Here is a 13,256-nt window from a genome sequence, read left to right as displayed (position 1 = left end):
GCTATCCTATGTAGGAATGAGCAGGCCAATTCTTTCAATGTATTTTCTAATTTGCTTGTAGAATCTGTAGTAGCTTCTTCCTCGAGTTCTTCAAGTTCTTCTGCTTCTAGTAAATTGTAGACGCTCTCCCAGCTTGCTTTTGCTAAACCAAGGCAAGTCATACCTGATATCAATCCTTTCTTATTCGGCTCTGGTTGGGTTGGTTCTTTAACAACGATAGGGGCCTTCGCTTTCTTCACCTTTTTTCCGATCTTTTCCAGATTCATAAGCTTAGAGTTGCTCTGCACAGACGATGGAAAACGTAACAGAGAAATATTTGTGCTGAAAGCTAAAACGGAATGGAAACAGTTGAGGCAATTCGCATATGATAAACCCAATGTAATTAAGAATCACCACAGGTGAAATCCTCGAAGGATTCACCCTTAACTGCAAAATTATTAACCATCATAACGGCCAATCATAGTAAATAAATGCCATAATTACCCATTGCATCGGCCATACGCTTAATGATCCTTTCAAGCGTGTCTTTAGATTTCCCCGATTAGTGATCATCGATAAATCGCGGATCGCGATCGGGAGATTCAATGGGTCAGGCTTAGCGCTTCAGATCAAAAGCTCCGATTGTGATCAAGGAATATAATAGGGCAAGATATGTTCAATGAATGGTTTGTTTTATTACTTTTAAAATTTATATTCGGAACCAATACCTCTTAACGAGGTTTCTTTGAAATGAGCGCCTTTCTTTATAATATCATAATCGGGGAATTTTAAGTCCTTGTCGCTATGTGTTGTGTGATACCTCCGATTGCCGATTGTGATTACGTTATCGGATCGGAGGTTTTAATGAGGACCTTTTTGAGTGTATCCGTTTGTCATTGCGATATGCGATCTTCGATCACTTTATCGCATCAGAGAGTTTCTTATGATGCCTTTTCAAAAGGATATTTCACATTTTATCAAAAGTTTTTTAGATAGGAGTTCTATTGTATTGGGCCTTTTGATAAGGGCTTTCATGTGTTATATGGTTAATGCCATGCAAGCGATTTTATTGAAACACTAATTTACTAAGTTTATTAAAAGGGGACCCATTTCTAATTAAAGTTTTTTGGGTAAAAATTAAGAAATGGGGGGGTTGTTGTACAACACAACAATTGGCGATTCACTGGAAGAAACAGTTATCTCTGAGAAAATAATGCAATATTCTAACTTTCTTTATTTGAAAACCTTTGAGTATAGAGAAAATCTAAGGAGAACTTGATAATCATGAACTCTGAATAATAAAAAATGTTTCTGCAATCTCTTTCTCATCTTGAAAAAGTAAAACATTCTAAGTTTATTTAAGCCTTGATTGGTTGACAAAGATAAAACAAGAAGATTTCTCCAACTTAGCTTATAAAATGACTCCATTGTCACAGGTAGAGCCTCTGCTGCCAGCAAACGTTTATAGTCTCGACAGGGTTACCTTTTAACCATTCAATCATTCATTGTCCCATCCATTTTAGAGTATAATTTCTAAAAGTAAATCCAAAAAAGATATGTTTCCACATATTTTCTTTATTGCATTTTTCTTTAATTTTTTATTTTAAAAGATAAAAAGCCATTGTCTTGGTTTGGTGGCCAGCTATTGACAATGCCATTCACTGGTTGTAATTAAACTGAACAAGCTGGCTCGTGATGAGACCCTTTGTCTTATAATTATAAGCCATTACCCTGTTTTGATATGCAGTATTGGTAATGTCAGTTTAATTAGTTCCCTATGATCATGGTAAGCAGGGTCGTAATGAGACCCCTTATCTTTTATATCAAACATATTTTAGAATTACACTCTGAAAAATCACAATCTTTGTGGATGGGGTGAATGATTTACTCCTTAAGAGAATATGGATGACAATGTAAGAGTTGAAGATGCTAAGTTTGGATAGGCCTTTGTTTTTTATAGATAACCTCATTCGGGCTCTAACAACTTGGAATGATTTATAGTATTTTTTAAGATTTAAAAAGATCCTACAAAAATAAAAGAGGTTTTCAGAGTTCAACTGTTATCTAATTCCCTTGTACTTCCTTCTTTTCCTTTAAGGCTTTCATCTATCAAAAGTAAATATTAATACTATTTTCTTTAAGCAACTTTCAAATCAGTAAAGACCAATAGAAGGCTATTTCCAACCTTATTTTCTAGCAAACAAACAAAACTGCAAATCTACACAAATTCACACAAATTGAATATTTACAAATAAAAAGGGGTTACCTTCTTAAGTAAAGAATTTCTTCAAGATAAGCCCGTTGACAGGAAGAGAATCTCTCTTTCCTGATAGATCTTGCAATATAAATGTTGATGGACCTATCTTCTCGATGATTTGAAACGGTCCTAGCCACATTTTCTAAAACTTAGTGTGTTTACCTTTATCTTCGTGGGCTTTGTCCCATTTCAAAACAAGATCACCAATCTGTAAAATTTTGAGTCGGTGGAAGTTGTATCAAAATAGGACTTAACAACCTGTTGATGCTTTGCATGTGTAATTTTAGCTTTTTCCCTTTCTTCTTCTAATTTAAGGATTTGATTATGTCTTAATTGAATAGAAGATGAGGGATTTTCTTCAATAAACTGCACTAAGGCTAGTGATGGGAGTGCTAAGTTGGCTAGTATGACAACTTCCTTTCCATACACTAAATTGAATGGAGAAGTGCCTATTGAGGCTTTCTGCGTTATGCGATCTTCCCATAGTGCAAATACTAAAGACTTGTGCCAATTCTTTTGATTCTAATCAACAGTTCTCTTAATGATTTTGATAAGATTTTTATTGGTTGATTCTGCTAAACCATTACCCTGAGGGTAGTAGTTTGCAGAGTATTTCAATTTAAACCCTCTTTTAATAGCAAATTCAAGTATGGTATTTCTAGAGAAATAAGATGCATTATCGAAAATGAGAGCATTAGGTACTCCAAACCTAGTAATGATGAACTGATCTATGAAGTTGATAATTGCCTCAGAATTGGCTACCTTCAAAGGAATTGCTTCTACCCACTTTGTAAAGTAATCCGTGGCTATAAGGATATATCTATGTTGTTTGGATGAATGTGGAATAATTTCTCCGATGATATCCAGTCCCCATTGTTCAAAAGGTTGTTCGATGTTGACTGGTTGCAAAGGAAAGGTTGGCTTCCTTTGTCTTCCACTAGCAGTCTGACACATTCTGCATTTCCTTACGTATTCATGGGAATCTTTGAACAACATGGGCCAATAATAACCAGCATGTATAATTTTGTGAGCTGTTGTAACACCTCCAAAATGTCCTCATGTTGGACCATCATGTAATTCTTGCAAGACCTTTTGTGCCTCAGTTTTTTCAAGGAATCTTAACAAAACCGAATCATAATTCCTTCTAAATAACACATCATCAATAATCTCGAATTTTTTAGCTTTCAGTCTTATGGCACGTTTATTTTTATAGGAAATATTAGAAGGAGCATATCCATTTTTCAAATAAAATATCAAATCTGCATATTGAGATTCAAGATTGATGGTACTTATCTCATTGATCTCTTCAATATTGTTAGAACCTTCATGTTCCTGAATATTAGAAGCTCCTGCTAACAACCTGCAAAAACCTTGGCCTTTGAAAATCTTTGCTGGTTTAATGTCCAAATCATATTCTTGTAATGCTGTGACCCAGTTTTCCCTCTTCTCTCCCAATTCCCTTTGGACTAGAAATTGTCTTACCGCTGAAAAAGGGACTATTAATTTTGTATGAATCTTGAAGAGGAAGGGCCTAAAGTGTTTAATATATTTGAACACAGCGAAGGCTTGCTTTTCCAAATCGGAGTAATTAAGCTCAGCACCCTGAAGATTTGAACTAAAAAATGATATGGGTGCTTCCATGTTTTGATAATTGATTTGTGTCAACACATCTGCATAGGAAGTATCGGATGCCAAAGTGTATAAAATGAAATGATTTGAAAAATTGGGAGTGTTTAATGCAGGAGAATTTATGATTGCCTGTTTGATTGAATCAAAAGCTTCCTTCTCTTTATGCCCCCATTTGAACACTGAATTTTTCTTGATCATGGTCTGTAATGGTAGAACAATCTGTGAGAAATATGGAACAAACCTTTTTACAAAATTTATTTGACCTAAAAATGGTTGCATCAACTTTTTATTATGTGGAAGTGGAATATCAGAGATCTCTTTGATTCTATCTGGATCGATATAAATACCATCTTTTGAGACAATGAACCCCAAGAGTTTACCTTGGTCAAGAGAAAAAAATGACATCTTAGAATTCAATGAAATCCCATACCTTTTATAGCGTTCAAAGATTTGTTTCAAATCATGTAAATGATTTGCTTTTTCTTAGAGAAGACAGTAATGTCATCTAAATAGACAACAACTGACTTATTAATTAAACCTTTGAATGTTATATTCATTGCTCTCTGGAATGTACCCCAGCATTAATCAATCCAAAAGGCATTTTTTGGTAGGCATATGTTCCCCACTTAGTCCTGAAAGTAGTCTTGAGTCTGTCATCTGGGTGCACCAATATTTGGTTATATCCAGAAAAGCCATCTAAGAAAGACATTAATTCAGAACCAGCTACTGAATGAAGAGTTTGTTCCATTGTTGGTAGTGGGAAGTTATCCTTTTGACTAGCTTTATTAAGATTTCTGAAATCAATGCAAATTCTAATGTCACCATTCTTCTTCCTAACAGGCACTAAGTTAGAAACCCACTTTGAATGTCTAACAGGAAAAATTATCTTAGCCTTCAAGAGTTTGTTTAACTCTGCTTTAATCTGACTTTCTAGGTTTGGATGAATTTTCCTCAATTTTTGCTATACTGGTTTCTCTTCAGATATCATTGGAATTGTATGTTGTATGATAGAAGTATCATATGTTTTTAAGTCATCATAATTCCAAGCGAAAACATTTTTATATCTACTCAAAAGTCTTATAAAAGCAAGTCTTTCTTCTGAAGTAAGTCCTAATCCTAGATTAATATTTTGTGGTTTGGCCTCAATGCCAAGATTTATTAATTCGAATCTCAAAGTAGAACTTTGAAGTTTTGAATTGGTAACTTGTTTAACCCTATCCTTGATATCATATAGATCCTCAAGCTTAACTACTGATTTAGGTACAGAATTTTCCTCAAGTCTTTGCTTCATTTGGAGATCATGGTCACTCTCATCAATAATCTGGTCATCATAGGATTTATCAGAAGTTAAGAAATTTAAAATGTCGTCGTCATGATTGAATACACGCTAGTTAGTGACATTGTCTGGAACCGATGGTCTGAAAATTAATTCTACTGAAAATCTATCAGGGCTGTAATCCTCAGATGGTAGGAGCTTAGAAGCAACATTGGCTAGTAAATTAGCTACTGCATTCTGAGATCTAGGAATAGGAGAAATATTAAATGCTAGAAAATGAGATATAAGATCTTGAACCAAGGACTGATAATGTTTAAGATGACCAGAAAGGCAATGTATAGTATTTCTTACTTGTTTAATAACAATTTCAGAGTCACCAAATACTTTAAGATATTGCACTTTCAGGCCTATTGCTTTATAAAGTCCTTGAATCAATGCCTCATATTCAGCAGTATTATTTGTACACTCAAATTCTAGTCTATAGGATAACATAGTTTTTTCTCCTTCGGGACTAACTAAAATACATCCTGCACTTGCACCGTCATTAGATTTTGACCCATCAAAATATAAAGACCAAAATACAGGTTTATCTATAGTTTTATTTACAATTTCCTCAACAATATTAACAAACCTTGATGTATTTGTATGGGAAAAATTTTCTGTTTGAGATGTGAAACTATTAACTGATAATGGTGATGATTGAGCATTAAAATTACCAAAAAATGATTCAGATGAGTAGTTACCAAGGATGTTGTTATTGAATGCTATGGGCTGGTTTTCTTGCTCAAATTCTATTACAGTATGAGTCATATGCTTCTCCCGATCAATCTTGATCTGATTTGGCTTCCCTTTGTAGGGAAGCCACATATGAGACCAATCGGTAGAAATGTAACCATGGAGTTTCTCAGACCAATCCCTGCTTAGGATTAAACCATAAAACTCAGGGATGTCAGCAATCAATATATCAATTCTCTGGACTACTCTTGGATCAGCTGATAACCTAATGGTAACTGAATTGATTTCCCCCAATACTTGGACCTTAGTTCTATCCAACTGAACAATATGCACTGCAGATTTTTGAGGCTCAATATTCAATTTTGAACAGACTGAAGCTGGCATTATATTCGATGAAGCCCCTGAATCTATCAAGCAATTATGCAAGTTTCTATTGTAGATTTCATAGGTCAAGAGAAAAGGAGGAGTATGAGAATTAGATCTGTCTCTGATCAACACAACATTAGTAGCTTCTACTCTATTGGATGGTGGCTTACCTATTCCATTAGCAATTGGAAGAGGTGAAGAAGGTATTGCATTTAATTCTTTAAGTAGCAATTTCTATTGATGTTTGAGTTTGCTAAGCTCAAATATAGAGATGTTTGCTCTAATTTTCTTCATGTCTTCAATGATGTTGTAATCCATAGAGTCAGCAACTACTAATGTATTAGATGATGAGGGTGGATTAGAAGATGATGGCTGATTTTGAGTAGGCACTGCTGTAGACTTCTTTGTGGGAACCTTATCTTTGGTAGTAGGACCTATATTTTTCTTCTTTTGAGTTAGTTGAATAGGCTCAGCAGTTCCTTTACTCCTGGTACTTACTGGGAAAGCTTCCTGTTCATTTTCAGTATCTGAATTAGGCAAGATGAAGTCCCACATACCATGACATTCTACAACCTCTTCTTCCTCAATTTCCTCAGATGATAAGACTGTATCTTCCTCTTCATCGTTCTCCAGATCTGATTCTGCATTAGATATAGCATTAGGTGGTTTTGATTCTGGTTTTTTGAAGTTTCTAAATGGCTTCTTAGTGGAGGTCTCGGCTACTTGTTTTTTAATTTCTACCATCTCATTTGACATAGTCTTTAAAACCTTTTGTAGACCTTCCATATCATATGGATCTTTAGCCATTTTTTTCTTTCAATCATCTTTAAAAGTAACTTTTTTGGATTTTTTCTCTTCAAGGGCAGTTTTCTTCTCTAAGGCAATGATACGTTTTTCGACAGCGATTGCTTCTTTCATATTCTCCGCTAAAGTGGGATTTGCAGCTCTGTCAACGAAGATTGCTATGTTTGAAGGTAAGGCCGATATGTACCATTCACTTCGAACCTCTTCACTAGGTTTAGATGCAGTAGGAATTTTATTTAAGATCTTATTAAACCGTGAGTTAAAATCTTTGACTGGTTCTCTTTGCTCAGTTTTGAGATTTGAGAGATCGTTGATTAATGTCGTTGTTGACCTATCATCTCCAAATTTAGTTAAGAACTGCTCTTGAAAAATGTTCCAACTAGTAATGGATCCTGATGGTAATGAAAAATACCAAGACCCAGCTACTCCTTGGAAAGTATATGGGAAAAGCCTAACAACCGCATCTTCTTCTGTTACTCCTTTTAAGTTTACTGACAACATAAAGTTGTTTATATGTTCTTCTGCTAGCATGCCTGTTTCTGGGTTAAACTTTGGCAGCCATTTTTTGGGATGAGCTGGCAACTGACTCAAGGGTGCAGGCATTGTGACTGCCCCTGGATTGTTCCATGGTCTTTGAGCCATTGTTGAGCTACTAATAGAGGAAAGCGCAGATGAAGTTCCTAGTGGTTGAGAAGAAGATGTTGAAGTTCCAGTACCTTGTTGAACAACAATATGGAGTGGAGGAGTGGATGGTTGACTTTGCAATGGAGAAGATGAAATGGATGATGATGATGAAAGAGTCTCACTATCAGACCCTTCAGGTGTCTTCCTTGCTCTTTTCCTTTTAGGCAAAGGAAATTCTGTAGGTTCAATACCAAGCTTTTCACTCTATAGTCTGATAATAGGATGGGAAGGAATGTATTGCGAAGTCACATTGCCTTGAGATAACTCAGATTTCTGTGGTGATATTGAGAATCCTTGAAGTTTATGAATCAGGGACTGAACTTCAGGAGGTTCAAGAGTGGATTTATCTGAGATATTTTGGGGTTCAGCAGTAGTTGTTGTTTTCTCTACTTCTCGCTTAGCAATTGGATATTGAGAACGTGAGGGAGAAGTCGGATAGGTGGAGGGAGATTTACTCTCAGAATGGGCTATGGATTTGGATTTGCTCAACATTCACAGTTCATGCCCTCCTTCTAGCACCAAAAATGTTGATGCCTCTAAAATCGCTGCATCAACATCGGGGAAAACCACCCGGTCCAGACCTTAAAGAAACTCCTTTTCTGTTTGGTGTGGTGGCTCTAACTGGATGTAATGGGACCAGTTTCCTAGTGATATATGGGTGGATGGATGATTGGTTGGTAATATATAACGAGAATGATAAATTCTCTATTCTAAAGTGCAAAAACATACAAAAATAACTAATCTATCCTGGGAATTCTTTCTCTTAGTACAATTCTTGATTGTTCTTATTGACAAGTAAACATGAAGATGACATACTCATAAATAAAAATATGCATTCATATGATAATTACTTCATTCAATTAATTGAACAAAGTAATAATTAAAACATTATCACACTAACCATAATATATCACTGACATATATATATGAAAGATGACAATTCAGAAACATTCAATAGTAAAAGGTTAAAGAATTTTTGTAGAAACATATACACATCAATAATAGAAAAGTTGATAAATGCTTAATTCACACAGAAACATAAAGAAAAAACATAGATAGTAGTACCGTATGCATTTGGATCTCCTTCGATGTGAATCACATTCAAATTTTGTCTTCTAATTTGAGAATACTTTCATAGGAAGCAAAAGTGCATATCTCATAAAAGCCTTCTTTGTCAAAATTCAGAATTCAGGTCCAGTCTTTTATAAAAATAAATATATTGGAAGCACAGTAGTGCAACTCCCGACTTAAGTCTTAATACAAAAAATGAGGACCTTTTCTAAAAACATGAAAGGGTCTATAAATACTACAAAAATAACAAACTATGAAAGAAATATGCTATGCGTTGGTATAACCAAAACATAAAAATGTGGAGATCATCTTGAAATAGTAGTGCTACAGTCAGTTGAAGGGATTCATTGAATCGGTTGATCTTCTTCTGACCGGAGTTGACAAATGGCAAGCATTGGTTGGACCTTTGGTGGCTGACTCATACGAGAGTGTAACTGAGCTGCAAATGTGGCATCGACGAGTTCATGGATCATGTGATTGATCGCATCAGTGAGACACTTCATCGACATTCGCTAACTATGTGGTTTTACAAGGAAAAACCAAAACGTTTCCCATGTTAAGTTGTGAATGCCTTCAATCAGTTTTTCTCTATGCGTTAGCTCATGTTTCCACTGTTGTTCTAATGCTTTCACCTGTGGGAGTTTGCCTTGAGAGCATTCTATTATTAGATTACATAAATACAGACTATTATTGATTAATTCAATCAAATTATTTGTCGTTGATCTGCATCTGGATGTAGCTCTCTCAACTTTCATTAACTGAGACTCCCATTCAGAGAATAGAATTTCTTTATGTGATTCCTGTATCTTTGGCAGGTTGGTAGCTTTTCCTTCATTTGAATCTTGCCAAGATAGAAACTTAGTTAAGCTTTCATCTGCCTTCTCTAGCTCAAGCCTTGCATCTACTGATTTATCGATCATAGCTGCTGAGATATCACATAAAAGAACAGCCAACGAGATATTATAACATAAAAGGTCCAACTGCCGCGATAGAGCCTTGGTCATCTCCAGGGCTTCAGTTCTAAATTCTTCTACCTTGGGGTATCCTTTGAATTGATCTATTTGATCCTTCATTTAAGCGATTTTCTCTTCTTTTGATTTATTCACTTGCTCATTCAATAACTTCAGTTTGCTCAATGCTTGGGATAACTCTTGTTGCTTAAGGATGGCCTGTTCATCAATTCTCTGCTTTTCATTAACTAATTTCTCATTCAACTGCTCATTAAGCTGTCTCTATTCCGCCAACTGCTGTTCAAGCTGCTCAATTTTTTGTTGCTGCTCTACCGATTGTGCCTCTAGCTGAGTGATCTCCTGATCTTTTTCCTTCAATAAATGATTAACCTCTGAAACCTTATCTATTTTTGTTGTTGTATATGCTCTGGCATATTGAGAAAGTTTGGTTAAATCTTCGAAGGGATTTACTTCCTCTCTCCATACCACATTCATCATTTCCATCTGAGGAGTCAAAAGAGGAGAGTGATCAATTTTCCTCTTTTTCCTTTATCTTTTAACTACAACCCTACGTTTAGGGCTGTAGAAGACATCTAATGGTGGTATCTGTTCTACATGCAAAACAATTTCATCAGTGGGGTTTTCAGGGATGATCTCAATTTCTTTATGGAACTTGGGTGGGCCGCTTGTTCCTGCAATCAGAACTGTGTCGAACACTGATTTCTGTGTTGTAAACACCTCTGTTGTAGTGAACCCTTGGGTATTCTCTGGATTACCGATGATAGAATCGAATTGTTCCCATTCCTTTATCAACTTAGGGTCAACATTAATGTGTGTATCAAGGGGTTCACTAACTGTTACCTGCTTCTGCTCCTGTTCTGGTGTCTTCTTCTTCTCAGGAACCTTCACCATTTTGGGAGCATTCTTAGTGATCTTCTGTTCACTGTGGCCTTCTGATTGAACCGTTGAGGTTGTAGCTAATAAATCTAAAGGCAGGGTTTCCAATCTCTAGGCCCTGAGCCTGCTGAATTTTTCCAATCCTCCTGGTCCCAATTTAGTCTTAGCCAACCCTTTGACCTGGAAAAATAGTTCTGCTGAAGAAAACAAGTCGTCAAAGCTATCCTCTTCATGATTAAATCTGGCAATTTTAGCCTGTGAGGTAACATTATAAACAACCTTTTTTGGGTCATACTGCCTGGTTGGAATAGTCGCAAGATTTAACAACTTGATTTTCTCGGCCTCTTTCTCTGCATGTTTATAATCATGCAGAGTAAAGGCGCCACACCGAAGGGGAAATGTAGGCCACATGTGTTTCTTGGAATCCCTAAGGGTCTTTGACGTTCCTGCAACTGTTATCTGATATGATAATTCCCAGGCCAATGGTTTATCGGGGATGTACAGAGGAACAACATGAGGATCAGTGAGACTACCGAAAAGCCTTATATAGGTGAATTTCTCTTCTCCAAACCAACTACCCACTGCTGTTAGGTCAATTGCTGCTCCCTGGGATATCCTAGGGGCAAGCTTATTAAATAAGGAGTAATGTACAGGAAGAATAAAACCATTACAAATTCTATACAAATGGTTCTTATAATGGGCCTTCCACAGCTCTTTGTGATAGACATGAATGGGATTGGGATCCTGGGGAGTCCATTTCCATCCGAGGACAGGGTATTTGGAATTAAAACAGATGGTATCCATAATATAGGCACTGTAGTAAAAAGAAGGTATCACCCGGGAAACCACAAACCTCTTTCTTCTATATTCAAGTATCTCAATGGCCATTTTATCGGATAGAATGTTTTCCCAGTGTAGAAGTTTATAGATTTTTTCCTACAAATCAGCTAGCTTTGATACCATGTAGAACTTTTTCTACAAATCAGCTAGCTCCGATACCATGTAGAAATTTCCCACCCGGAGATCAAGCTTGTAATGCAATGTAATAAAGCATAACACTTGATCTACTTCTACAAACAATTTAGTGGAAGCTTAATCAACCATGAGCAACATCAATAAGAACACATATAACTGATAAGAAGGAATCAATCACACATAACACAGAAGAATTTACCCGGGGAAAGCACCTGCCTAAAACCCCATCTCTGTATTATCATACAAGTGGAAATATAGTCCGGATTACACAAAGCCTTAGCTCGGAAGCTATCCAGCTCTCAGTACAATCCCTCTACTGCTCATAGATAGTCAAAGGCTTCTCACAAACCTTCTCCTCTGCCCTCCAAGCCTCCTATTTCTATGCACAGTTTTTCCTGGGTCCTCCAGCTGCAACCTATGTGATTCTCACCTCACACACAACATTGACCTCTGAAATAACTGCACAAACCTGAAGGAGATAAATCCTCATCATGGATGAGCTTCCTTTATAGGAAAAATATTCATCCAACTGATAGTACATTGTCCCTTCTCTGATCTCAACTGGGTCTCTGTCTGAACTGACATGCATGAGTTATTTAAGCTATAATATTCAGTTATCTGAAAATACCAGTTGTTACATGCATGCAAGCATTAACAAACTGAATCTCATTAATTTAACAACTTGTTAAATTAATCTAACTGGACTTGACTCAGTTAACTGAGCCAACTAATTACAACTCATAATTACAACTCATCCTCATCCTTTAACTAATGGTTAAATCCCTCAATCAAAGGAGAAACTGTTGCATGTCCTCACATAGACTTCAAGTTCATAATTCCTTAACTAATTAACTCAAACTGAATTAATTAATTAATTTACAAACTGCTGTTAATATCAAATTCGAATTTTACTTCCTATTTCTAGTCCAGGGATTTACTAAAATAGGAATCCACACAGAACTGCTAAAAATAGAACTTCTATTTTTAGCACTTCCATTTTTCATTCCTTGTTGCCCAATCCAGCACTGGTACCCAAACTGCTATGTTTAGCAGTGCTATTTTTAGCACTTCTATTTTTAGCAATTTCTTGTTGCCATTTTTCAACACCCAATCCATAATATAGCCATGAACTGCAGCTTCCATTAAAGGAACCATATCTATAGAGAACTTAGCAAAATTATGGACCCTGAAGAGTCTGCACATTAATGCGCCAACATAACAATAAGGAGAGGCTAATGAATCTACAGAGTACATACCCGATGTCTCGTGCTTGTGTTTGCCCGGGAAGTGTCTCCATTGCCGAATAGGATCTGATTCAATGTCGTTTTCCTTTGCAAAAGCTTCTAAGAATGCTTTATTATAATACTTCTCTGGCTTAGGTAAATGATACATTTGTCTGAGATCCTCTGATCTAAACAACCCGAACACTTTTCCTTCGACTGTACTAAACATCATGTCTGTAGTTGCAATGCTTTCAACAATCCATCTGACCATGTCATTATACAGCAAAACCTTGGATCGAGCTGCTATCCTGTGTAGGAATGAGCAAGCCAATTCTTTCAATGTATTTTCTAATTTGCTTGTAGAATCTGCAGCAGCTTCTTCCTCGTGTTCTTCAAGTTCTTCCACTTCT

This window comes from Pinus tabuliformis, chromosome 2_1 (genome assembly GCF_031772625.1).
Source record: "Pinus tabuliformis cultivar Carrire ecotype Pingquan chromosome 2_1, CPIR1, whole genome shotgun sequence".
Classification (NCBI taxonomy): Eukaryota; Viridiplantae; Streptophyta; class Pinopsida; order Pinales; family Pinaceae; genus Pinus; species Pinus tabuliformis.
Note: the sequence above shows the minus strand (reverse complement) of the source record.